Raw genomic sequence first — 26,972 nt, 5'->3', positions numbered from 1 at the left:
TTGACCCTGTGCCTCATGTGAACAGTCCAGCCCGAACTGCCAAGCCATGTCTTCCCTGGACCGGAATCAAGCATCCTAGGACCAGTTTCTGGCTATCAGCCGTCTTCAGCCAGGATAGCTTGACTCCAGTGGCTTAGTGAGCACTGGACCTACGTCTGGGCATACCCTTCCCACATTGGGTGAACAGCAAAACACACAAGATAATGGATGGAATATTGCACAATGGCAAAATATTCACCCCCAGTCACAGATCTGGGTTCAATCCATTGTTATTTTGCTCACCAGGCCACCCCAGTTCAGACATGGCCATATGCAAATCAGTCTTGACCCTGTGCCTCATGGGAACAGTCCAGCCCGAACTGCCAAGCATTGTCTTCCCTGGACCGGAATCAAGCATCCTAGGACCGGTTTCTGGCTATCAGCTGTCTTTAGCCAGGATAGCTTGACTCCAGTGGCTTAGTGAGCACGGGACCCACGTCTGGGCATACCCTTCCCACATAGGGTGAACAGCAAAACACACAAGATAATGGATGGAATGTTGCACAATGGCAAACATTAACCCCCAGTCACAGATCTGGGTTTAATCCATTGTTATTTTGATTCTCCAAGCCACCCCTGTTCAGACATGGCCATATGCAAATCAGTCTTGACCCAGTGCCTCATGGAAACAGTCCAGCCTGAACTGCCAAGCCATGTCTTCCCTGGACCGGAATCAAACATCCTAGGACCAGTTTCTGGCTATCAGCTGTCTTCAGCCAGGATAGCTTGACTCCAGTGACTTAGTGAGCACGGGACCCACATCTGGGCATACCCTTCCCACATAGGGTGAACAGCAAAACACACAAGATAATGGATGGACTGTTGCACAATGGCAAAACATTCACCCCCAGTTACAGATCTGGGTTTAATCCATTGTTATTTTGCTCACCAAGCCTCCCCAGTTCAGTCATGGCCATATGAAAATCAGTCTTGACCGTGTGCCTCGTGGGAACATTCCAGCCCGAAATGCAATGCCATGTCTGCCTTGGACCGGAATCAAGCATCCTAGGACCAGTTTCTGGCTATCAGCTGTCTTCAGCCAGGATAGTTTGACTCCAGTGGCTTACTGAGCACGGGACCCACGTCTGGGCATACTTTTCCCACATAGGGTGAACAGCAAAACACACACGATAATGGATGGAATGTTGCACAATGGCAAAACATTCACCCCCAGTCACAGATCTGGGATTAATCCATTGTTATTTTGCTCACCAAGCCACCCCAGTTCAGACATGGCCATATGCAAATCAGTCTTGACCATGTGCCTCATGGCAACAGTCCAGCCGAACTGCCAAGCCATGTCTTCCCTGGACCGGGATCAAGCATCCTAGGACCGGTTTCCGGCTGTCAGCCGACTTCAGCCAGGATAGCTTGACTCCAGTGGCTTAGTGAGCACGGGACCCAAGTATGGGCATACCCTTCCCACATGGGGTGAACAGCAAAACACACAAGATAATGGATGGAATGTTGCACAATGGCAAAACATGAACCCCCAGTCACAGATCTGGGTTTAGTCCATTATTATTTTTCTCACAAAGCTACCCCAGTTCAGACATGGCCATATGCAAATCAGTCTTGACCCTGTGCCTCATAGGAACAGTCAAAGCCCGAACTGCCAAGCCATGTCTTCTCTGGACCGGAATCAAGCATCCTAGGACCGGCTTCTGGCTATCAGCCGACTTCAGTCATGATAGCTTGACTCCAGTGGCTTAGTGAGCACGGGACCCAAGTCTGGGCATACCCTTCCCACATAGGGTGAACAGCAAAACACACAAGATAATGGATGGAATGTTGCACAATATTAAAACATGAACCCCCAGTCACAGATCTGGGTTCAATCCATTGTTATTTTGCTCACCAAGCTACCCCAGTTCAGACATGGTCATATGCAAATCAGTCTTGACCCTGTGCCTCATGGGAACAGTCCAGCCCAAACTGCCAAGCCAAGTCTTCCCTGTACCGGAATCAAGCATCCTAGGACCGGTTTCTGGCGATCAGCCATCTTCAGCTAGGATAGCTTGACTCCAGTGGCTTAGTGAGCACGGGACCAACGTCTGGGCATACCCTTCCAACATAGGGTGAACAGCAAAACACACAAGATAATGGATGGAATGTTGCACAATGGCAAAACATTCACCCCCAGTTACAGATCTTGGTTTAATCCATTGTTATTTTGCTCACCAAGCCACCCCAGTTCAGACATGCCATATGCAAATCAGTCTTGACCCTGTGCCTCGTGGGAACTGCCAAGCCATGTCTTCCCTGGACTGGAATCAAGCATCCTAGGACCGGTTTCTGGCTATCAGCCATTTTAAGCCAGGATAGCTTGACTCCAGTGACTTAGTGAGCACGGGACCCACGTCTGGGCATACCCTTCCCACATAGGGTGAACAGTAAAACACACAAGATAATGGATGGAATGTTGCAAAATTGCAAAACATTCACCCCCAGTCACAGATATGGGTTTAATCCATTGCTCACCAAGCCACCCCAGTTCAGACATGGCCATATGCAAATCAGTCATGACCCTGTGCCTCATGGGAACAGTCCAGCCCGAACTGCCAAGCCATTTCTTCCCTGGACCGGAATCAAGCATCCTAGGACCGGTTTCTGGCGATCAGCCGTCTTCAGCCAGGATAGCTTGACTCCAGTGGTGTGGAGAGCATGGGACTCATGTCTGAGCATACCCATCCCATTCGAGGTGACAAATGCAAAAACAACAGTTGATGGACAGAATGCAGAACAATGTCCTACATTCACCCCTGTACAGAGATCTGGGCCTAAATCCATCGTTTTTTTGCACTCCCCACCACCACAGTTCAGACATGGCCATATGCAAATCAGCCTTGACCCTGTGCCTCATGGGAACAGTCCAGCCCGAACTGCCAAGCCATTTCTTCCTTGGACCGGAATCAAGCATCCTAGGACCGGTTTCTGGCGATCAGCCGTCTTCAGCCAAGATAGCTTGACTCTAGTGGTGTGGAGAGCATGGGACTCATGTCTGAGCATACCCATCCCACTCAGGGTGACAAATGCAAAAACAACAGTTGATGGACAGAATGCAGAACAATGTGTTGAGGCTTTGAATGTATCCCAGAGTAGGAAATTAGAGTTTTCTGTATTATCACTAAAGGAAAAGAAGTCAGAAACAAAGGGATTAGCAGAAGAGAAAACTGGGCATCCTGCAATAAATAATTGTTACATTTCCAGCAATGCAAAGGAGTACAAGGGGGAACCAAATCCATATCTGTGATAACCCTAGTATGAGGGTACAATTGGAGAAATATGCGATTGTATGATAAGCTGGGCAGGGGAGTTAGAGAGAAATATATGGTCCAGTTGTGATAGTGAACCATGAGACGCAGAATACAAAGTATATTCCTGGGCAGATGGATTAGACAATCTCTAGGAGTCCACCAAAGCTCCCTTGTGAATAGAAGAGTGAAATTGCTTATGCATTTTATGGGCTGAAAAATGAACTGAGAATTTCCTTTCTAAAAACTTGTCCATTATTAGATTACAGTCCCCTCCTAACATAAAATAACAGTCATAAAATTGTGTACATTTTTGTTCAATGATAGGCCAAAAAGTAATATCAGGTTGTGCTGGGGCATACACATTCAACTATTCCTGTTTTCTGATTCCTCCGCTTGTTTGTTGAGTTGGTCAACTTCTTTCTCCAAAAACTGGAGTTTGGCTGTTTCTCCATGCAAGTCCACCACCTGCTGTTCCACAATAGAGACAAGATTTGACATTAGTGTCCATTTGTCGTCCATGTTTTGGATACTTTTTAATTCCCTCTACAAAGGGTCTCAGTGCCCTTATCTCCTTACAAAGTACTTCTTTAGGGATTGACGATGTAGTTTTCCCAGGCGAAGAGGGGTCTTGCTTCAGTCTTTTAGAAGAAGAGGAAGGAGATTGAGATTTATTCAGGGTGAACTGCTGAGAGGATTACGTGATGCTGAAGAAGAAGCCATTACTTCAGATGTACTCAAGGTTTTCAACAGTGAACTATCTTTACTGGAGGAGCTTGCTAAAGAAGGAGGTAGTGTTTTCTTGGGCACAAATTTGAATTGCCGTATTTTTTACCTGCTCATAGAAGAAAGGACTAATATTTAATATGAGGTAGAGGGTGTATGAGTATCATACAAAATATCAACAAAGGATAGAAGAGTCCTTTTTGCTTATTAACCCATTTGTCTTCAGGTTCTAAAGATGAGTATGGGAGAAATGTTAGTACCAGAAAATAGCGGTCGCATCAGGATGATGAGTATAACAGCAAAACCAAGCATAGCATATTGCCATTCCACAGAAAAATATCAAAGGGGCATGAAAACAATCCCCGTCATCCTTTCCTGACCAGGGTTGTCATCTGCATTTCTTCAATACGTTTTAAGTGGACTTTGGAATTCTGAGAGGAACAGCTAGAGTTCCAGGTTCTCAAAACGGCGGCTGCTTCATGAAGGAAAGTGGTCATGGCAGAAAAACTGAGCCAAGAGTGTTTGCAGCATAAAGAAAGTTACCAGCAAGGTGTCACAGCAACTTCTGCCATCCTTTTTCACTAAGGACTGCCATCTGCACCACCTTCAAATGCCGTAAGAGGTCAGTGAATGCTCCGGTGCGGCGGAGCTCGGAGATCAGGGTGCCATCTTGCATGCTGACTAAGCCATGCCCCCCCAGACACAGGTTTCATTAGGGTTCATCTTTTATTTACATTGTTTATCTACCTATTTTTTTATTTTGTGGAGTACTGTATTATTGTCCTTTGGCTGGGCAGCCAGCTGTTATCTGTAGTCACCACTCTCTAGCGCACTCCCTGCTCCTGTGTAGAGCTTTGCGGGGATCATATATTGCACTGGGAACAGGCTGAGGAAATCTGGAGCAGTTAGCATTTGACCCTAGTTGAGTGCATTAAAGAGTGAGAGTAAGACCGGGAAAGGCAGCTTGTTTTGTGGATTCATCGAATCTTGCATGATGAGATCTGTTTCCCAAACAAACTATCTAAGCAACATGTTTCACTGCCACAGCACGGTTACTTTTGCTCAAAGCTATAGAAACCTGCAAGTCTGTTTTAAAACAGAAAGAAATTGGATCCTCCTGAAGAGGATGAAATACGGCAAATATCAAGAAATCACCTAGAAAGCAAATCCCTCTATTACCCTGGTTCAAATGTGAAGCATTGCCACAAGATAAGGTGAAAAAAGACCAATGTTTTAAAAGGCAGAGCATCTTCTGTCTAAAGAGGCAATAGTAAAGGTGCCTCAAGTCAAAGAACTCAAAAAGTTTACTTAATCCTACTTTTGGTTCTGAAACAGTATGGCTCTTTTCTTTTTCGGATGGTGTTTGACCCCCAGAATTTAAACATGTTTCTAAGGATAAAAACATTCAGAATGGGAACAGTGCAAGCCATCATTCCATTGTTGTAATCAGGCCCTATTCTTGCAACACTAGACTTGCAGGACAACTAATACATGATGCTTGCTACCGAGCACAATCACTACCAGGATCAAGCTCTGCCTAATGGCCTCGACAAATCCCCAAGGATGCTCACTAAGGTATTGGCACCAGTGATGGCTGATATCATTTCTCATTTCTTGATGATCGCCTCTTGTATGCTTCATCCTTTCCTAAGGCATATCAAATTGTGGAGATAAACTGCAATATTCTTCACCAGTTGAGGCTGATCTTCAATCTGAAAATTTCCAGGTTTTCACCAGTGCAACACGTGCCAGTCACATGGCCATCTTCGATACAAATCTTTGTCAAATGCTCTCATGCTAGAAAGCCCCGGTGAGAACCTGGTTAAAGGTCCAGCGGTTTATGGCTGCATCTACTATAGTGGTTTAATCGGCTCAGTTCTACCTAATGCAACTTCTATTTCACCTGCTGAGGTATCCCAAGATTTCAGGGCTTTATTTCTGATTACAACTCATATTTCTCTGAACCTTGAATGGTGGTTCTTAGAACAACATTTGTTGAAACTGATGCCATTCCATGTAAAGACTCCATTGCTTTTCACAATAGCCTCAAGGCTTTGGGGTTGAGAAGCGATTCACCAAAATCAAATTAGTCTTACAATTGCAGCAAGATGGCTGCAATCTGAAAGGTAATACACACTTTCCAAACTCATTTGGAAGGGATGTATCTTATGGTGAGAACCAACAACATGATTGTCAGATTTTACCTCAACCAGCAAGGGCATACAAGGAGCTGAAAGCTCAACAATTTGACAATAAAAAGTTTGTCTTGGGGAAGCTTATTTTAATTTCAAAGCGTATAGTTTATATTCAGGGCAATCTAAGTTTTCAATCAGGTACTCTCAGTCAACATCTTCCCTCCTCTGTAACTTATCACATTTCTAAAGGCTCATTTGTGTCAGACATGTGCCTGTTTAAGAATGCCAAAAGGAGATCTGTTTGCATCCCTGGGCAATGCAATGCTATTAATCTTCTGCATGGATGTCCCAAGTCCTCAAACCTTTGCTGTGGATGCAGTTTCACTCCCATTGTCCATGGTCACATTGTATGTGTTTCCTTCAATTCCGCTCCTCTCAAGGGTGCTGCAGAAGATTAGATGTAGAAGCAGACAGTAATATTGGTAGCTCATTTTAGGTCAAAAAGGCCCTAGTTTTCTCTGTTTCTACAGATGTCAGTCAAGGACCGATTTAACCCCCCTCTTCCTTCTCTTTAGTTACCAAGCCTGCCTTTCAGACCTAATCTTCACAGCTTACAAAATGAAAGGGTTGTGTAAAGCAGTTTAGTTGTTCAAAGCAGGTAGCTGTAGACATTCAGGCCCTTAGGAAACCATCTACATTAGAATTCTATATTAAACTTTGGAGTTATTTTCACTCAAAGTGTCTGGTTACGCTTTCAAATCCATAATCCATGGATCCTGTTAGGATACTTGATTTCCTAAGAGATGGTTTCCTTAAAGGCTAAGCACTGGCCACTTTATCATCCCAGTGGGACGGGACAAAAGCCTTCTGAATTTCTTCTGAATACCTGACAAAGATGCATCATTCAGTTAGCTGACTTCTTTGGAGTTTTAGGTTCAAGTACCTGGTGGTTTCTAGTCCGGTTTCAACTTGGGATCTGTCGATGTTAGAAATGGGGTTTCTGGTTGGCTAGAGTATGCACCTAAGCCAGGCAGAGCCCACCACTCTAGTCAGGCAAAGGAAGTTACACACTGAAGATAACCCCTGCTCACCCCCTTGGTATCTTGGCAGAGCTGTCAGGCCTATCCCAGAGGCAATGTGTAAAGCGTTTGCGCAACACACTCACATGACAGTGACACACTAGGCACACCACCAAAGAGACTGCACACAAGGTTATATAAAAATATCCTTTGTTTTATCCATAAAAACACATTAAATCACAATTGCATATATTACTATGCCACTAGGCACTTTTTCATGACTTCACAGGGATTACATAAATCACTTGGCCAATCGGGTCAAGGTCATAAACATCACAGATAGGATACCCAGTAACTACTTGTAGGATTGCACTTAGCATAAAGCATTAGACATAAACATCATCAGCAGTGCACTATAGCAGCCACTTGTAGAGTGCACATATCATAAATACATCATACCCACCCTAGGCATACCACCATTACTGCAGATCGCCAATACTGTACGGTATATAGGGTGTGAACCAGACAATGGGTTATCACAACTAAGAGCGGCTTGAAGGTAACTTCCTTTGGGTGCGACACAGAGAGGAAAGCAGTGAAACATTTTTCTATCTGAAGCGCATCCTTGCTGCTCCGAGGCTCATCGTGGTGTCCTGCTGGACGGGGTGCAGCATGCTGTGTCTCTCTCTCACCAATGTTCCTGCAGGTTGCTAGACAATGCCTAGTGCCCCATTATCATGAGGAGCAGCCAAATGTGAACTTCTCTGCGCCTCCTTGCTCCCCAAACACCCACCAACCTCCACGGCACAACTTGAGTTTGCAGCTCGGGATTGTTAGCAGAGCCCCGGCTGCAATAAGGAGAACAGTGCTGTGGGGGAGAGGGAGAGGGCTTTGGACACTTCAGCTTTCCTCCTGCCTTCTATTCCCAGACCACGGTGATCTGCAGCACTCCACCAACTCCTTCTTAAAACCACCAGTAGCCAAGCACTAGGGAGGTTCCCCTAAAATACAAGTACTAGTGCTCTTTCAGTTCAGAGCGCACCACCAAACTTTGCAGCGCTATCCAGACGTCGCAGGCAGGGGGCATGCCACTGAGGCCCTGGAGACATAAGGGCAGATAACACGGCACAGGCAGGTCAGCACGCAAGGCCCCTTAGCAGAGGGCAGTCCCTTCAGCCACCCTGCAAGCAGCAGCTATGCCCCACAAAGCAGTTGCTCCTGTCATACAGTAGTCCACGCAGTGTCTTCTCTCTAATCATGGTTTCACAGCCCCTGTACTTATAGTGCAAAGTCTTTGTTCTGGGGGGCACTTCAAACACTATTGAAGTGCAAAACACCCCCATTTACATTTGCAGTCATGGCCCCAGACACACCAGACGGGGGTGGACACAGCATTATGGATGGCAGGCAAAGCCCCATTCAGGTGCAGGTGCAACTCCTCCCACCACTCCAATTGAAGACCAGGTCTATTCAGGTGCAGGGGTAAACTCCTCATGCTTCTCTAAATTCAGCCAAGGTCTATTCAGCCTAGTGCTGAGTCACCCAGGAAAGGCAGGATATACCCCAACCCCCATTGGGACTGGCTGGAATGAATGCACATACCCTCTCTCCTCTCAGTCAGAACCAGATGATCAATACACATCCAGGCAGGGTACAAAGACAAAAAGGCATACAGAAATGGCTACTTCTAATAGTGACATTGCTAAAATAGTACTAATAAATCTGCGTTCACTAATAAGCAGGATTTTTTCTCTACCTTTACAATCATACCAAACATGGTCACGCTACGCAGGTCATATATTACCACTGAAGTAGATATCCGGGAATCCCCAATGCATCGCTATGAGAGGGCAGCCTAACAGCAGTGAGAAACCAAACAGGCTGTTTGTCACTACCAGAACATGCCACACAGTTAAGGCACATGTCCTAACATTTATCTACACAGCACCCTGCTCATAGCGTAGCTAGGGCCTACCTTAGGGGTGACGAACATTTAGTAAAAGGGGAGTTGCAGACGTGGAATCCACTTTGCATGCCACGTCATGGTGACAGTAAACTGTGCGTGCAGGCCCTGCAGTGGCAGAGGCCTGAGACAGGTTTGAAAGCTACTTCGATGGGTAGCGCAAGCTGTGCTGCAAGTCCACCAGTAGCATTTATTTTACCGGTCCTGGGTATATGGGATACCACTGTACAAGGGACTTACTGGTAAATTAAATATGCCAAATAGGTGTAGACCAATCTTACTAAGTTTACATGAGAGTGCATGTGTAATTTAGCACTGATCAGCAGTGATAAAGTGCTTAGAGTCATAAAAACCACCAACAACAGGTCAGGAAAAAGTACAGGAGGAAGGCAAAGGTTATGGATAATCCTGCAAAAAGGGTCAATTCCAACAATCGATTATACAAAAAACTCTCCATGAGGCATTCTTTGAGCCACTAGAGTCAGCTAAGCTTACATGGTTACCTTCAAAGGTGGCTTTCTTAATTGCTATTTTGCTATTATCTCAGCAAAGAGGTTGGAAGAATTGAATTCTTTGGTAATCTCTTATCTCTATTTCCAAATCAAGTTGTTTTGAGACCAGTCGCCAAGTTTGTTCCAAAGTTAATTCAAATTTCCATCTGTCTCAGGAATTCATTTTCCAACTATTCCCATCAGGCTAACAATCTGAAGATTCATCAACCTTAGATATTCAGTGATCTCAGGTATTGAATTCCATATCTGTGTTATTTTTGTACGGTAAATAAAGATGAAAAACTGTCAACTCCTACAATCTCTAAATGGGTTAAGCTAGCAATAAATCAAGCTAATAGGTCAACAACAATTAATCCTCCAAATTATTTTCAAGAGCAATCTATGAGATCCATTACAACTACATGGGCATCTGTGAGTGGAGTTTCTTTAATGGGAGTATGTAGTGTGGCAACATGGATATCCCTGAGATCTTTGTTAAACATTATAGGCTTAAATATTCAATGCCCTGAATATCATAGTCCTCCTTCATCCCCTACTTGTATTGCACCTCCTATTGTTTTTAATTTTACATTTCATAAACAAGAGTAAGGGAAAAGGGTGTTTTTATCTTACTTTGTATAAGTAATGATGAAAAGAGGGCTTATTAGTTCTTGGATAAACAACCTGTATGGAAGACAAGACTCTTCTTCATAGTAAGGTCTGAGCAGAGGAGGACTATGAGTCAGGGCAATGAAGATTACTGGTAAACAATTGTTTTAACTTCAAAGCACTGTAATTTTCAACATTATATTATAGAGAAGAGTGAAAACTGAATATTCTTCCGGCTTTGAACAGTGATTTAGTGTGGACCAGCCATCAAGGCTGCTGTACGCATCCCACTTAGGGCTTGAAATGCCAAGTTCATTATATAATTCACTAGGCACAAAGAATATATTCCACTATATACAAATAATAATTATACAGCTTTATTGAATATCACACAGAGGAGTAGGGAATGGAAGAAGTGTACAGAAGTGTGTATACTTAGAAAACACTGGCTTGTGTACAATGTGGGAAAACTGTCTTCACTCACAAAATTGCGCATGCTTCACGTGCTACAGACACCCTCGAGCAGACCAATGCCTGGGGTGGAGAAACTGGGAGGGGAAGACAATACAAACAATAAGATATTTTATGATCTCCGAAAAAAAAAGTGGAAATAGTGAACGTTAAAACTACCACAGATGTAGCCACTGCCAAATTTATTCCGGGCCATCTGGCTAAATAAACAAGTATTTACAATGCAGTAGGTCTCGCATTATTAAAGTTTGAGCTATTGGTGTTGCATTCTTTAGCAATGCCAATAGCTTAAACTTTAATAATGCGAGACCTATTGCATTGTAAATGCTTGTTTAAATTGTGGCCTTGAGTAAGTGTAGGTTTTAAACCGTGCTAATTTTAATTCTCAGCAGGTTTTAGAAAAGAGGATTAGTAGTGGTTTACCCTTAACTGTTTGAGTGGAGTCAATCCAGTTAGTTTCTACAGATAATTATTTAGATTTAACTAAACAGGACACAGTTTAAGTGTGACTATCTAATAGAGGTGTAGTAGTAAGGCACCTTCTGTAGAATAGTACCTTAATTTTACCTTTAGCGTAACTGTTAACTGATTAAAAGAAGTTCTATTGATAAAAACGTGTGTTTTAACCAGTATTATAGCTATCACATTTAGACTTATTAGCTGCTAAGTAAATAGCAGATCGCCGGATTTTAACTTGTATATGGCCTAAACCGAATCATCTGTAGCTGCCACCCTGCCGTGAAAGGACCAGAGTTTGTCCGGTATAAAAAATAAAACGCAGTGCTCACGGTTAAAGCTTTGCCATCTTGCGACGCACTCCTCTAGGGGGATGTTATGGATTGTTACCTGCTCTGTTATATGTGTCATACTTGTAGTGTCACTCCAGTGACATTACTGGAACGCAGGACTCTTGGATGAGCAAAAGGTTTTTTTTGTATTCACTCTTTCTGTATGTGCTAATGTAGTTTGACCCTGGGACCATGTGGGTCTATGTAATAAATTGTGGGATTCAGCTAGGCGTGGTGCAGAGGAAAACCTGCCCGGATCAAGACACCACGTTAACCTTTTCCAATCTATGTGTCATTATTTTGTGGACCTCAGAACTGGTGGTACATCCACTTCAGAGATTACGACATCATCACTACCCACAATACAACACTGCAGATGAGTGTATTGAGCACATAGTCCCCCGTGTGCAGTAAGTGGACGCATGCCCTCTAGGGTGCGTGGTGCTCGGCTTCGCACGACTGGTGATTTACCCCCATGCAGAGTCAGCTCGCAGTGTGTGAAGCCTACCTGACCAGAATTCAAGCAGCTTGGGTCCTGCTGGCATTTCCCACCTACCCTAGCAGAAGACGCCACAGTGATCGGGCCCATGCACAGTGAGTGCGCTCCATGCTGGCTCGCATCTCTCCGATGCTCAGAGCTATCTTCACTCGCTCCAGGCCCCAGCTTCACTGGCATGCATTGCTGTCTCCTTCTCCTAAGTGCACGCCAGTGCTGTAGTGCAGTCTCTCTCCCTAGACACACCTCCTCTGGCCACCGACATCCTTGAAGGAGTCCTGAAAAAAGAAAACAAAGAACAAAAATAAAAACAACAAGTAAAGCGATCGCAAACTATCGCTTTTGGAAACATAGAAAGGCGTGAGTGGTGAGAGCGCACACGCCAAGCACAGCTATATGGTTTCCATTATTGCGACTGTGCCTGGGCACGATAATTGAAGCCATTTGGCAACAATGTACGTAATAGACAGCAATAGGCCATGGGTGGAGCTATGAACCCACCTTTAGCCTATTGGGTGCTCTCTTAAAAACAAACTCGCAGGCAAAGGCCAATAGCACGCCACAGAAGTAAAAACGCATGCACGAGCATGTACAATTCCAGGGTCGGTTTCAGATTCCCAGACAAAAGGACTCTCACTGCGCGAGCAGGGCTGCGCACTGCATGTTAACCCCGAGCTCTAAAAAACGAAGGATAGAGGTGAAAGGAAAAAATTAAGATTCCTTCACTCCTCATTTACTGCCAAAGTGTTGACATGTTTCTGCTGTGGAAGGGTTGCCTATAAAGAAGGGGTCGCTCAGCATTCATCAGGACCCTTCAGGACCCAAAAAGGGAGGTCCCCTATGATCCTACCTCTGGTATCTGTGGACAGTGATCCGAGTCATGCAGAGGTACCTTGAACAATACACCAATTGTGTTCTGTGAAAAACAAAATGAAAAATAATACACAATCACTCCTGTGCTGAAAGACACAACTGTCCAAAGGTAATTGGGAGAGGTATTTCCTACCCTATTGTGCCAACACACCCCATACATGGAAGTGCCGCAAAGGAATTTATAGACCTCAGTGCGAGCTACATAATCTAATTTGGACACAAACACACCATGTGCTGGATCTACACAACTGCAATACCCATATGGCATGTTCCCGGGATTCATCCATTTAAAAACATCCACATAACACTGTTGTTTCATAAAAGTCAAGGGGGACTCACCGAGTTTCATAAATAGATTCTCTAGAATAGGCTAGGTGTGGGGGCGACCCCCTGTAGTCACACTCTGAAGGAGAAACAGCATATATACTCGATGGCATTAGTACGTTAAGTCACTTGTGTAGTATCGTGGGATACGTTCTAGTGTTCCAGCATGTTGCATCACACTGAACACCCACCTACCACAGGGGTCATCAGTCAGATGACACTGCAAATAAAAGGGGCTGAGAGCACGTGCCCATGACCAGTTAACAAACTACCATACCGGTGTCTGTGTCACCTCATTTGAATAGTATGAAGGCCTAGGGCCCAAATACCACATTGGTGACGAGGCGGAAGCTGTGCCCCTGCGTGCCACAGCTGAAACTCTAGGAAAAGGGGGAGAGAGCTGCCTGTCTAGAGGGCACCCCCTGTGAACGGTGCCAACTGCCGGGAGGCCCGTGGGGCACGTGCCGAGCCCTGGGCCTGCTTCAAGACACGAGGTGACTGGGAGCCTACCCCGCACCTCATGAGCCAGCTGTGAGCCGCCCCTGCGAGGAAGTGCCTGGAAAAAAAAAAGTGCATGCCGAGCAAAGCCCACCTGCATCGACCGCGACATCCAGCCGGGCATGAGGTGAGCCCACAGATGTGATGGGATTGCGGGGACTGCAGCGGGAAAGTGACCGCACGACAGCAAGGGTCCGTGCGAGCCCACCTGCCTTTGCAGTGGAAAGTTGATGGCCACGGGCGGACAGGGAGTGGATTAGCTAACCACTCCCCCGCGCCAGCAGAGAAGATAATCGGTGCCCGTTTTCCCCTGCCCTGCAAGGTCTGCCTACATCAAAGACAGAGGTCCCTGGCGCCTGCTCTTGCCCCCAGCCCTGGGGGAGAGGGAATGTGGAGCTGCAGGCGTGCACGAGAAGGCAGCGAGGTGGCCTGCCTCAGGATGGGAAGCAGAGAGACTCAAGTAAGCAGACCCTGGCAGCAGCACTGATTTCCCTACCCCCGTGCAGCATGTGAGCTAAGAGGCTGCTGCGGTCGGGGATGGGTGAGAGGAGTCAGCGTCTAGCCTGTGGCGGAGTGGCATCAGCAACCCCACCCCCTCTGCGCGGGCCAGTCTGAGAAAAGGCCTCATGCGAGGGGCGGGAAGGCTTTAAAAAAAAGTGACTCACCGTAGTGAAGTGGAGTCTTACGGTCGAGCCTGACTGCCTGCGTGTGCCCCAGGAAGCAGCCGTGCATGTTACTGCAACCGGCCGACAGGAGAAACGCCATTGGCGTAAGGGCAATGAGCAGCCTCTGGTGTCTGTGCGCACCCAAAGGAAGAGGGGGGGCACACTGAAACTAGCCTGAGCCAGCAAGAGGTGCAGGTCTAATGTAACCTGGGAGGAAAGTGGCAGGAGCAAGACTGAAGTGGCCATTGAGCCAAGCCTACAGTATGGGGACAGTTGCTGAAGACAATCGGAGCACTGAAGGTGCCAATCTCAGCCCAGGAAACCTACAGGTAAAAAGGGCCAAAGCACACGAGGGCCCTGGGGCATGAGAGCGTCCGCAGCAGAGACGCCCAGTAAATGTGCACAGAGAAACAAAAAAAAAAACTAAGTATATTCCCACAGGACACCAAAAGTAGTGAAAATAAACCAGGGATGCACCTACCTTGCTGCGAGTGCTAGCGCTGGGTGGGAGAAGTGCCTAAGAGCAGCCCAGTTCATAAGACAAAATCCTGATGCCAGCACACTCAGAGAAGAGTGGAGGTAGCGCGAGCCTGGGCCACGTTCCATGTAAAGCAACACTGCCATCTAGTGGCCATTTCCCAGTACTGCAGGAAAGAAGGACAAACAAGCCTGCAACAAACCAAGAAAACAAACACAGCAGCAGCACAGGACAGGCTACTTTGAAGCACATGACTGAAGGACAAAGAGCACCAGTGGAAAACAAACAGAAAGGCTACACTGGGAACTGCCAAGTACAGAAAAGAGAGCGCAGGAGACTTGCCATGCTAGAGTGGTGCCAAACCACTGCTAAGGGACGGTGTAGGAACGTGCCAGGAGTGCAGGAACTCCACACAGTGACAGTTGTGGGCAAGCTACCCAAAGCAGGTAATGGCCGTGAACAGGAAATGACTGAAGGGACAATCAGACCCCTAAGACATTGTCATTCAAGAAGAGAAAGAAGCAAGCAAGTAACCCCTTCGGCAAAGGAAAACCGAAGACGCCAGGGGATAACCAATAGAAGAAAGAAGGCTATCGCACAGCTGAACAGAGACTGCCAGGGCCGAAGATTGAGGGTGCGGTGATGCCTAGTGGCCACAGGTAATCAATGCAGAAGCAAAACCACAAGACAAACGCCCAAAGCAGCAAGTCATGGAAGGGACAGGAGAGTGCAGTCAGAAGCGCGCCAAAGCACTCTACAACTGCGGAGACAAGACGGAGCGGTTGCGCTGACCATCAGAAGCATGAAGATTCACAAGACGGAAGCAGCCGACCACCTAGTTGGTCGCAAGGGAGAAGAATCCGACCACCCTGTTGGTCGTAAGACAGAAGAAGCCGACCACCCAGTTGGTCGCAAGGCGGAGGAAGCTGACCCCCCTGTTGGTCGCAAGACGGAAGAATCCGATCATCCAGTTGGACGCAAGACGGAAGTAGCCGATCACCCAGTTGGTCGCAAGGGAGAAGAAGCCGACCACCCCGTTGGTCGCAAGGAAGAAGAAGCCGACCACCCCGCTGGTCGCAAGGAGGAAGAAGCCGACTACCCCGTTGGTCGCAAGGAGGAAGAAGCCGACCACCCCGTTGGTCGCAAGGAGGATGCTGACCTGCAACAAGTCAGCGAGGATAGAAATCTGACAAGACATCTGACAAGAAGGACGGAGAAGACATCGGTGAAGAGAACAACGGAGGAGATGTCCACAAAGAGGACCAAGAAGAGACTGAAGCGAAGTTTAACGGAATCAACTAAAAGTCATAAGTAATCAAGCGAGAGAAGGTCGCCACGACAGGTCCAGTCACAGAGTGAAGTGAAGACAGTGTCCTAGTGCTTGGACAAGACCAGAGGGAAACGTGTGGAGTGCACGCTACACGGAGAACCCTGGTTAGAGCGAACAACCAGATAGAAGACCAGACGGCGTCGCGAAGAAAGGATGAGAAGACCAATCTTGAGTGTCACGACAAAGGAAGAAGAGAGGAAAGGAGAAGGGCACAGAAGGGTGCGTGACAGTCCAATACAACACACACCAGAAGGAGAACACCCGATGGGGAAAGTGAAAGGATGCACGGACATCCGAACACAGCACCTGTAAAACATCAGCACCACTGGGAGTACACATCTACGTGCAACCTGAAGGTCACCCTGGAATGACAGATGCGAGCAGGCCGGTCCGTTGGTAACAACCACCTCTGGGATGGAACAGACCCAGAATCGTGGCTATCCAAGGGGCAGAGGCCTCAGGGACACCGGTGGCAGCGGATCGCAAAATGAGAGATGGACCATTGAAGCTGGCGCTAGAGATCCAGGAAGAACAATGGTAGCATGCGACAGAACTAGTGCCAACAACACCCTTTTCAGGTGGAGCTTCGGACACGGAGAAGGGATCTGTAGCGACTCCTTCAATGAGATTGGAGCGACAAGGCGGCAGCCCACCGGTCCAGTGGAAGCCTGGCAGCAAAGGGCCTCTAGGTCATCCAGTGAGAGGGGACACCCATGAGAGAGGGGTATCCGTGAGAGGGATATTCTGCAACTGCAGGTCCTGTTGGAGACAGCCACCAGTTGGAAAAAGCACCTCAACCAGGATTTTACAGTGGACAGCAGCACACCAATGATCCACCATCATTCCATCCACACTTTTCACCCACTGCGGTGTCAGAAGAAAGGGACTGTAAAGTACACTTCCACGGCGCAAGTACAAAAAGGAGCATGTCCACAGAGCATCAGAACATGGTGACAAGGAGAAGGAGTGGTCCCGGCTGCAAGGATACCCTCGCCGGCACATGACCAGCAGCGAAGAGATTATGTGGAAGTCGTCCACATTGAGTTTTTTTTGGTTTTGCAATTTTGTATTCTCTCCTACAGGTTCCGACTTCATTTTGTTTGGACCTAAATTAAAGTGTTGGAAGTATGTAGTATCATGGGATACATTCTAGTGTTCCAGCATGTTGTATCACACTGAACACCCACCCAATACAGGCATCATCGGTCAGATGACCCTGCAAATAAAAGGGGGCTAAGCGCACGTGCTCATGGCCAGTTAACGAACTACCATACCGGTGTCTGTGTTACCTCATTTGAATAGTATGAGGGCCTAGGGCCCAAATGCCACTACTTGTATGGTATCGATATGGAGACAGACAAATGGTACATAGTCTCCTGAGCACTCCAGCTTGACTTTCCAAAATGCCCAAAAAAACAAGGGAACAATGATCGGGAATAACAGGAAAAGAGTGGAGAATGTTACTGTTTCCAATATACGGCCTCCAACAGAGACATACGGATGAAAAAAGGTCTAGAACCCACAGTGTGTTGCAAGGGGATCTACAGCAGCCAAGGGTCATGCCACAGCCATTGCGGATCGTTAAGCGGTCGCCCTGTAAAAGAAATAGTCTTCTGTTCCCTTAGTCAATATAGGATCGTTAAAATAAATTAAATTAAGTTAGAACAAGATTGTAAATCGCCCCTCTTGCTCCACACTGAATCAAGGTAGGTGCACTGCTCAGAAGATTTCCGGATCCTTGCCGCACAGTTGAATGAGGCTCTCTGTTGCCCATCCCTTCATGCGGGGGGTTCTGGTTACGTGCAATGGACATAAGTCATGTCATTGCGTGATTAGGAAGCATGTTTTTTTCCCTCTACTTGTTCAATTACCTTCATTGAAAAGGGGCATATTAAAATCAGACCCAATTTGCCATTTATTCTAAACAAAGGAGGTACAATAAAAAATATATATAACAAAATCTATATAGAGTCTATCTTTGAGGCCTCCTGGAGCATTCAATGTGTGTGCTAACCTCTTATTCCTACTAGAGAAAGGTTGAAGTTCACATGCAGGTTTAAAAACCAGAAATAATAAAATGTACTAAACCGGGGAGAAGAGTGCCCTGGTAGAAGAAAAAGGAAATACGTCTGGGTAAATAGCTAGCTAGCACGCGCGTCAGATATTTCATGGTAGTCTGCTGTCATTGCAGGAGCAAAGTCGCAAGTCACACTTAGCGAATGAGCAGTACTTAGACAACAAAGGCAGTAAAAACCATGTATGCAGGTAATGTCCAACCCCCAGGGTCAAACGCTTTTGTGACCATAATGTAAGTAGAGGAGTGAAGGCACATAAGTAATAAGCGTCATGTATGCAGATAATATCTAACCCCCTGGTCATACGCCATTGTGACCATAAAGTAAGTGTAGAAGGAGAGGTTTAATTGTGGGCGTTGGAGCAAAATGTCTCACCAACAAGAAAATAAATATCAATGAAGCCCTGTAAAGCAGGAGGAACAACGCCAAAGTGCCTGTTATGTGTTCAGGGTATTCCAGGGAATGCCACCATTTAGTCCTGATATATGACTCCTAAGTCTATACACCCATTTCTGTTCCCTCAGCAGGAGTATTCTCTTCTCATCACTGGTAGGGGAGTGAATTCTGGATTATCCAACACAATCCATGAGATATCATTAACTGAGTGATTGTGTTGTAGATATTGTATTGTGAATTTCGTGTTTGACTTATGGCATCTGATGGTACTCCTATGTTCCATTGTACGAGTTATCACCCTCCTGGTCGTCATGCTTATGTAAGGTTTATCCTGTAAATCATCTTTTCCGAGTTACAGTATGTGTGGATCCTCTGTTCCCATGGGTAAATTAAGCCCACATCCACACTTTTAGATAACCTTTGTCAAGTGACACACATCACAGGAACCACATCCAGTGTGTCTTACCAGTTGAGTCAGCAATGTTTGGTTTATGGTTCCCGAGGGTTTTTCCATAGTGGGTCGTGTGTGCGCGAATAGGTCCTTCAAGTTGGCTCTCCTTTTGAAGCAGAATAATGCTTTTTTCAGATCAAGACTATTGGAATTCAATAAGCGCCAATTCTTGAGTATCAACCGACTGTTTCAATGTCTTCTGTTGTTATTCTTTCATGAGTTGCTAAATTTTTCATTAGTCGAAGGATGTTTCCTCTATTAAGAATTTCATGAGGTCCTCTTAATTCATATAATGGCTTAAGGACTAGTTGTATGGTCCTTTTTTTATGTGGCATTGCTTCGCTTACATTTTCCCTTTTTCTTCCGTTTTCTGTTTAGGTAATCTGCTTGCTCAGACCTCTTTTACAATAACTAAATTATCTTGGGTTTTTCCTTAAATCAAACCATCAGTTATTTCTTTCCTTATGGGACAGTTTGGCGTTAGTCCAATATTCCCCATTCCTTTCCGTTCGGGGAGAACACCTTGTATGTTACAAGTTATGAGTTGATTGAGCGAGTTTTCTTCATGCTGATCATTCGGAATTTGGTTTGATGGATGCATGTGCCTCTGTGCATCATTTTCATTAGACGATATGGTTTCAAATTCCTGTGACGGCCTTACTCTATTTTCCTCAGTCATACTCTGAGTTTCATTGCTTTGATTTCCAGGAAGAGTGAGATCATTTATTATACAGCCGTTTATATTAATTTTGTTTGTTGTTTGTGCTGCCTTTTCTATTTTTTGCTCGACATCACTTGGACAGGTGGTTGACTCTGAAGTTTCAGTTAAACTAATGATGTTTCTTTTGGTCTGTCTATGTTTGGAACTGAGTGCGGATAGTTTAGAGAAGATGTCATAATATTTCTCCTCTCCTTCAGCGTTTTTTGCCACTTTTGTTTTGGGCAGCACGTTGACCCCTCCAGTAGATGATTTTTTCTTTTTGCTCTTTTGATCCAAAGAGTTTGTAGTTCCACAATATTTGGGTTCTGGAGTTCTTACTTCTTCTTTATAGGGTTTAGGTATTTCTGTTTCTGAATGCGTAAAGCTTTCCTTATTTACCCTATTTCTTGCTTTCCTCAGTTTCTTTTTCTGTCTTTTTGTTAGTTCAAAAGCCCTCGAGTCTTCATCTTCTATGTTCTGTTTATTTGAGCAGTCTCCTGATTTTTTTCTTGCTTTGTTTCCACTTATGTCATGGATTGTATTCTCTTGATTAACCACATTTGTCATTTTGCTGTGTTCAATAGACAATTTTGTCAGTTCCTCCTGTTTGTTTTCTGAGGTTGATTTTTTATTAATTTGGTATCCGTCCTCCTTACTATTTCCCGCTTTTTTTTTTGGATAGCTTCTTTAGCGTCCTCCAACATTGTATTTACAACTTCCGGGATGAGTACTAGTTTGTTTATTATTGGTGCACATGTGCATTCTATACAAGTTGGCGTTTTTTCCTTTTGTGCTTTTATTATTAAGTTGTTTAGGTCGGATAGTTTGGTCTCAATTCCTGCAACTGTATTGGCCATAAGACCCAAAATGTCTATTTGAATGTCCATTTTGTTTGACTGTGCAGCTAAAGCTCCAAAGTTAATACTGAAGTTTGATAATGTATATCCCATATTGATCCAGTGTCCATTTTTTCTGATTGCTTTGCATTATATTTGAGATTTAGTTGGTTGGTATTTGGAATGATGTTGTTATCTTCATCGTTTCTTTTAATGTCAGGAATATCTTTGTGTGTAATTGACAATGCGTGTTTTGGGGAGTGAAGTCTCCATTTGATAGGAGCGCTTTCCTTTATGGATGCAGGACCATTTAGCTCCACCAAATAAACACGGAATTGGAACCAATCTATCCGAAAAAGAATCTGTGACGTTCCTCAAAGCACATCTAAATCCAAACCAACCATCTCTGATACAACGTACTGTCGACCCAAGTTTCACAAAAGTTGACAAAGAAGGAGATAGTGAGATCCTAATAACCAATTGTCAAGTGGCAAGTCTGATAAAAAAGCAAAAAGATGGTGCCCCCGGTCCAAATGGCATCCCATTTGCACTTTTCAAAGAAGCGCCCGATTTCTGGTCAAGCTATCTTACAGATATTTTTAATGAAGTGGTCCAGAGGGAACAAATCCCGAAATCGTGGAAAGGATCACTTATAACACCCATATTTAAGAAAGGAAACTGGCAACAACCAGAAAATTATCGCTTAATTACTTTACAGGACACGGATGCAAAGCTGTTTGCTGGAATTTTATTGGCGAAACTAACCGACTGGGCAAAAGAGAATCAGATATTACCCCCAAATCAAACAGGCTTCGTCAAAGGCCTCGGTACGACCACAAATCTTTTAACATTGACAATATTAATCGAAAAAGCAATTCTAGCTAAACAACCCTTATATTTGTGTTTTGTAGATTTTAAATCTGCGTTCGACTGTGTTGATAGAGAACTTTTATGGGTCAAACTTACCAAACAAGGAATATCAGGAAAGCTACTAAAGATGATTAAGTTCTTGCACTCCTGGGTTAGAGTTAGAACGGGTAACGGTTCAACATTAACCAAAATAATTCCAACATCGAGCGGCCTTAAACAGGGATGTGTGTTGGCTCTGTTACTCTTTAACTTATTTTTAGCAGACCTTACCACGGAACTAAACACAATTAATGCCCACCCCCCAAGGTTAGCTCAAACTCATATATCGAGTCTATTGTACGCGGATGATGTCATACATTAAAGTTGTACAAAGGTGGGGATGCAACAACTGATCTCTAAGTATTCTGAGGCAAATGGTATATACATAAACGAAGACAAGACCAAGGTGATGGTAATTACAAAAAACAAATGAGTAACACACACACACAAATGGATTCTGCTAGGAAAAAAATTGGAGCGAGTAGCTGACTATAAGTACTTGGGAGTAACTTTCAACGATAACGGCAAGTTCGAGACACAAAAACTCGACATTAAAAGGAAAGCAAACTCCCTCATTGGTGCACTTAGAACAATCCAAAGAACCATTGGAGACTTGTCTTATCGCCCTTATTAAAAATAATTGCAGCAAAATTATTGCCAACTATAACATATGGCAGTGAGGTGCTCAACGGAAAAGACGCAGACATTATTAACACCTCAGTCGCTAAAACGTACAGAATTTTATTTTCTCTTCCAAAGAATGCCTCTCAAGCCCAAGTGAGATTGGAATTTGGGCTAAACAACCAATGTTATGCAAGGAAAGGGCACACAATGAAAGTGTGGAACAGAAGAAAAAACGACCAGGACAACGAAATGTCTCGTCCATTGTGGCTTGATATAAAAAATAACAGCTTTTTATATAATAGCTCCTACTTAAATCTAGCAATTGAAGAGTTTGGTATAACATCTATCTGGAACACCACAGTTGTGAAGGAGAGTTTCAACAAAGCAGTAAATAAACTAACTGATTATCTCTCCTTGACAAAGGATAAAGATATTTTGTTAAACGAAATCACGCGTGGCCAATTGTGAATGGTTTAAAAAAAAAGAAGATTTTATGAATGCTAGGTTTGGCCACTTTCCAGGCTTATGCCACTTGGCACCATGGAAAAGATCAGACGAAAACTGCTTATGTAGACTATGTAAATCAGGACAAGAAGCCATCTTACACTTATTGTGTCTTTGTCCTGAGTTGGAAGTGGAAAGAAAAAGTACACTTAAAAAATGTTTAATGAACGTGGTGTAAGGACTTGTAGGCAGGCATTAGTGGCAAGCTTAAATCCAGATGACCTACCAATTAACTCAGGGTTCGTTAAATTTCTATTTATGGTCCAAAAAAAGTTGGAAGCCTGTGCTTGATTAAATTATGAGTTGTGTGAATATGAACCTATTGAATTAACCAAAAATCTAATTTTAAACGATTGACTTTTATATCAGATTGATGAAAATGATTGGAACATATGGATAGGTTAAAGGTTTCAGTTGTATTAAGACAAATGAACGTTGATTTTATTTTTTTACAGGAAACACATGTTATGGCCTCACAAGAATATTTTCTGAACCAGCTGGGTTTTCACGTATTAGTAAACTCGCGGCAGGGTGTCAGAAAGAGGAGGGTAGCTATATTAACTAGAAATAAAAATCTGTTAATAAGAAGAAAGGCACAGGATCAATGGGGGAGATGGGCACTGGTTGAGTGTATGATAGATGGGGAGTGGACTACGTTAGTAACAGTATATGGATCAACCGAGGACGACCCCGAGATCTTCCAGTTTTTGGATGTGGAACTAGCTACCTGGGCGCCTAGAAGTATCTTGGCAGGGGATTTTAATATTAATGGTGCTGATGGCTTGGGGCTGGGTTCATTTGGTAAATATCAAGGTAGGAAGAGGAGAGTAAGTAAGGCGCTACAGAGCTTAGTAGCAAACAACGCTTTATCAGATGTCTGGGGGAAAAAAAGGGCAGATAATAAGGGCTTTACATATTATTCCGCTCCGCACCAAACCTGTGTCAGATTGGACTACTTTTTTGTTTCAAGTACAGCTCTCTCGGACTCGAGGATAGAAAGACTCCTGCGGATCCTTAGTGATCATAATCCCCTTGTGCTTACAATAACTAAGCCAACAAACACTAGACAGCAAAGAATGTGGACTTTTGAAAGAGGGCTTCTACAAGAAGATAAATATGTGGAACATATGAAAAAATGGATTGGGGAATTCTTCGGGATCAACAGGGGTAGTGCTGCTACAGGGGTAGTCTGGGATGCTTTTAAGGCGGGGGTTTCAGACGAAAACTGCTTATGTAGACTATGTAAATCAGGACAAGAAGCCATCTTACACTTATTGTGTCTTTGTCCTGAGTTGGAAGTGGAAAGAAAAAGTACACTTAAAAAATGTTTAATGAACGTGGTGTAAGGACTTGTAGGCAGGCATTAGTGGCAAGCTTAAATCCAGATGACCTACCAATTAACTCAGGGTTCGTTAAATTTCTATTTATGGTCCAAAAAAAGTTGGAAGCCTGTGCTTGATTAAATTATGAGTTGTGTGAATATGAACCTATTGAATTAACCAAAAATCTAATTTTAAACGATTGACTTTTATATCAGATTGATGAAAATGATTGAAACATATGGATAGGTTAAAGGTTTCAGTTGTATTAAGACAAATGAACGTTGATTTTATTTTTTTACAGGAAACACATGTTATGGCCTCACAAGAATATTTTCTGAACCAGCTGGGTTTTCACGTATTAGTAAACTCGCGGCAGGGTGTCAGAAAGAGGAGGGTAGCTATATTAACTAGAAATAAAAATCTGTTAATAAGAAGAAAGGCACAGGATCAATGGGGGAGATGGGCACTGGTTGAGTGTATGATAGATGGGGAGTGGACTACGTTAGTAACAGTATATGGATCAACCGAGGACGACCCCGAGATCTTCCAGTTTTTGGATGTGGAACTAGCTACCTGGGCGCCTAGAAGTATCTTGGCAGGGGATTTCAATATTAATGGTGCTGATGGCTTGGGGCTGGGTTCATTTGGTAAATATCAAGGTAGGAAGAGGAGAGTAAGTAAGGCGCTACAGAGCTTAGTAGCAAACAACGCTTTATCAGATGTCTGGGGGAAAAAAAGGGCAGATAATAAGGGCTTTACATATTATTCCGCTCCGCACCAAACCTGTGTCAGATTGGACTACTTTTTTGTTTCAAGTACAGCTCTCTCGGACTCGAGGATAGAAAGACTCCTGCGGATCCTTAGTGATCATAATCCCCTTGTGCTTACAATAACTAAGCCAACAAACACTAGACAGCAAAGAATGTGGACTTTTGAAAGAGGGCTTCTACAAGAAGATAAATATGTGGAACATATGAAAAAATGGATTGGGGAATTCTTCGGGATCAACAGGGGTAGTGCTGCTACAGGGGTAGTCTGGGATGCTTTTAAGGCGGGGGTTCGGGGTGAGACATTGAGCTTTAATTCCTTTAAACGAAAGCAGGAACAGTTGCGGAATATAGAATTAGCGGGAGCAGTACTCAAGGCTGAGGAGGAGTTGGAGAAGTGTGTCATGGCTGGAACCCCATTATATACTGTTATGATAGAACTCCTGAAAGCTAAAGGGGAGGCAGAGGGAGATATTGCCAGAAAAGCTGCAAAAATATACACGACAAAAAGAGAGAGATGCCACAAATTCAGTGAGACAGTAGGGAGATCTCTGGCTATACGGACAAGGCAACAAGAAGCGTCGGGCACTGTGAGAGAGATCAGGGATACCTTAGGCAGGACTCATACAGACTCAGAGGAAATAAGGGAAGTCTTTAGAACCTTCTATGAGAAATTGTATGACGAACCATTGGGGGGAGATATCCGGGGAATTAGAGATTACTTGCAGGAGATCCCGGTAGTTAAGTTAATGGAGGAGGATGCAGAAGGTCTGGAAGAGGTCTTGCTGGTAGAAGAAATCAAGGATGCTATCTTAAACCTCCCTTCAGGGAAAGCAGCGGGCCCTGATGAAATCCCAATCGAGTTCTATAAAGTGTTCTGGGACACCCTAGAAGGTGATATAATTAAGACAATGCAGCAGGCACAGACAGGTGAATCTATTCCTGGATCATGGGGGGGCGCGGAAATTGTGATCATTTTGAAAAAAGGGAAGCCTCCGGAAGAACCTGGATCGTACAGGCCCATCACCTTAATGAATACGGATACTAAGGTATTTTCTAAAGCGTTGGCAACAAGATATGCCAGGGTAATAGATAAGGTGGTGAGCAGTACTCAGCATGGTTTCATACCTGGAAAGGGCACCACCCACCACACACGTAAGGTGATAACTCTATTTGATGCCACAGCAGTCACAGGGGACCCGATGGCGGTTATGCTGTTAGACGCAGAAAAGGCATTTGATCGGGTCTCCTGGGACTACTCCTGGCACGTAATGGAAAGATCAGGTGTTAAAAAGCGATTTATTAAAGCAATCCAGGCACTATATGCAGATCCAGTGGCTTCTGTGCGAGTGAATGCGGGGTCCACAGGAAAATTTCGGATAAGGAGAGGTACGAGACAGGGGTCCCCTTGCTCACCGCTTTTATTCGCTATGTATATGGATCCACTGATCCGCAGAATAGAGATGTGTGAGCTAGTAACACCGTTGCCTACACGTATTGGCCATTGTAAGATACTAGCATACGCCGACGACGTGGCAGTGATTACGCCGACCCCTATGGAGGCTATAGTGCAAGTTGAAATTGAGGCCCTGAGGTTTGGGCAGATTTCGGGCTACAAACTGAACACGGTCAAGACACAGATAATTAAAAATTGTCATTCTATCTGCATGGATAGCCGAGTGGTGCAGGCAGGAACATACTTAGGGGTGACTATCTCGGCTGATCTAGATAGCTTAGTAGAAAAGAACATAACACCTTTAATCAATAAAGTGCGGAAGGACTTGGATAGATTGGATAATCTGCATCTTTCTATTGTGGGGCGGACGAATGTAGTAAAGATGTTGGTCTTACCCAAGTTTTTATATTTTTTCAGAGCAATACCCTTATTATTTGAGGCCAAGCTGTTTATGAACATCGAACATATGATTAATAGATTCATCTGGGCAAAGGGGAAAACTAGGAGGGCACTCAGGTTTATGACACTTCCACGGGAGAGGGAAGGGTGGGCACTGCCAGATTTAAAGCTATACTATTGGGCAGCAGCTTTACAATATATGGTAGGCTTAGTGGGGGGGGGGGGCAGAGTCTGAAGGCTGGAGCGAGTTTGGTTCATTGGCGATATACGGACTAGTTTTGGGACCAGAAGCTGAGAATGTGCTTTTGAAATATACGGAGGCTAGCTATTTTAAAAGGACACGGTTTAAGACGCTTATTGCGGCTCATACAAAT

This window comes from Lissotriton vulgaris, chromosome 6, assembly GCF_964263255.1.
Source record: "Lissotriton vulgaris chromosome 6, aLisVul1.2, whole genome shotgun sequence".
Classification (NCBI taxonomy): domain Eukaryota; kingdom Metazoa; phylum Chordata; class Amphibia; order Caudata; family Salamandridae; genus Lissotriton; species Lissotriton vulgaris.
Note: the sequence above shows the minus strand (reverse complement) of the source record.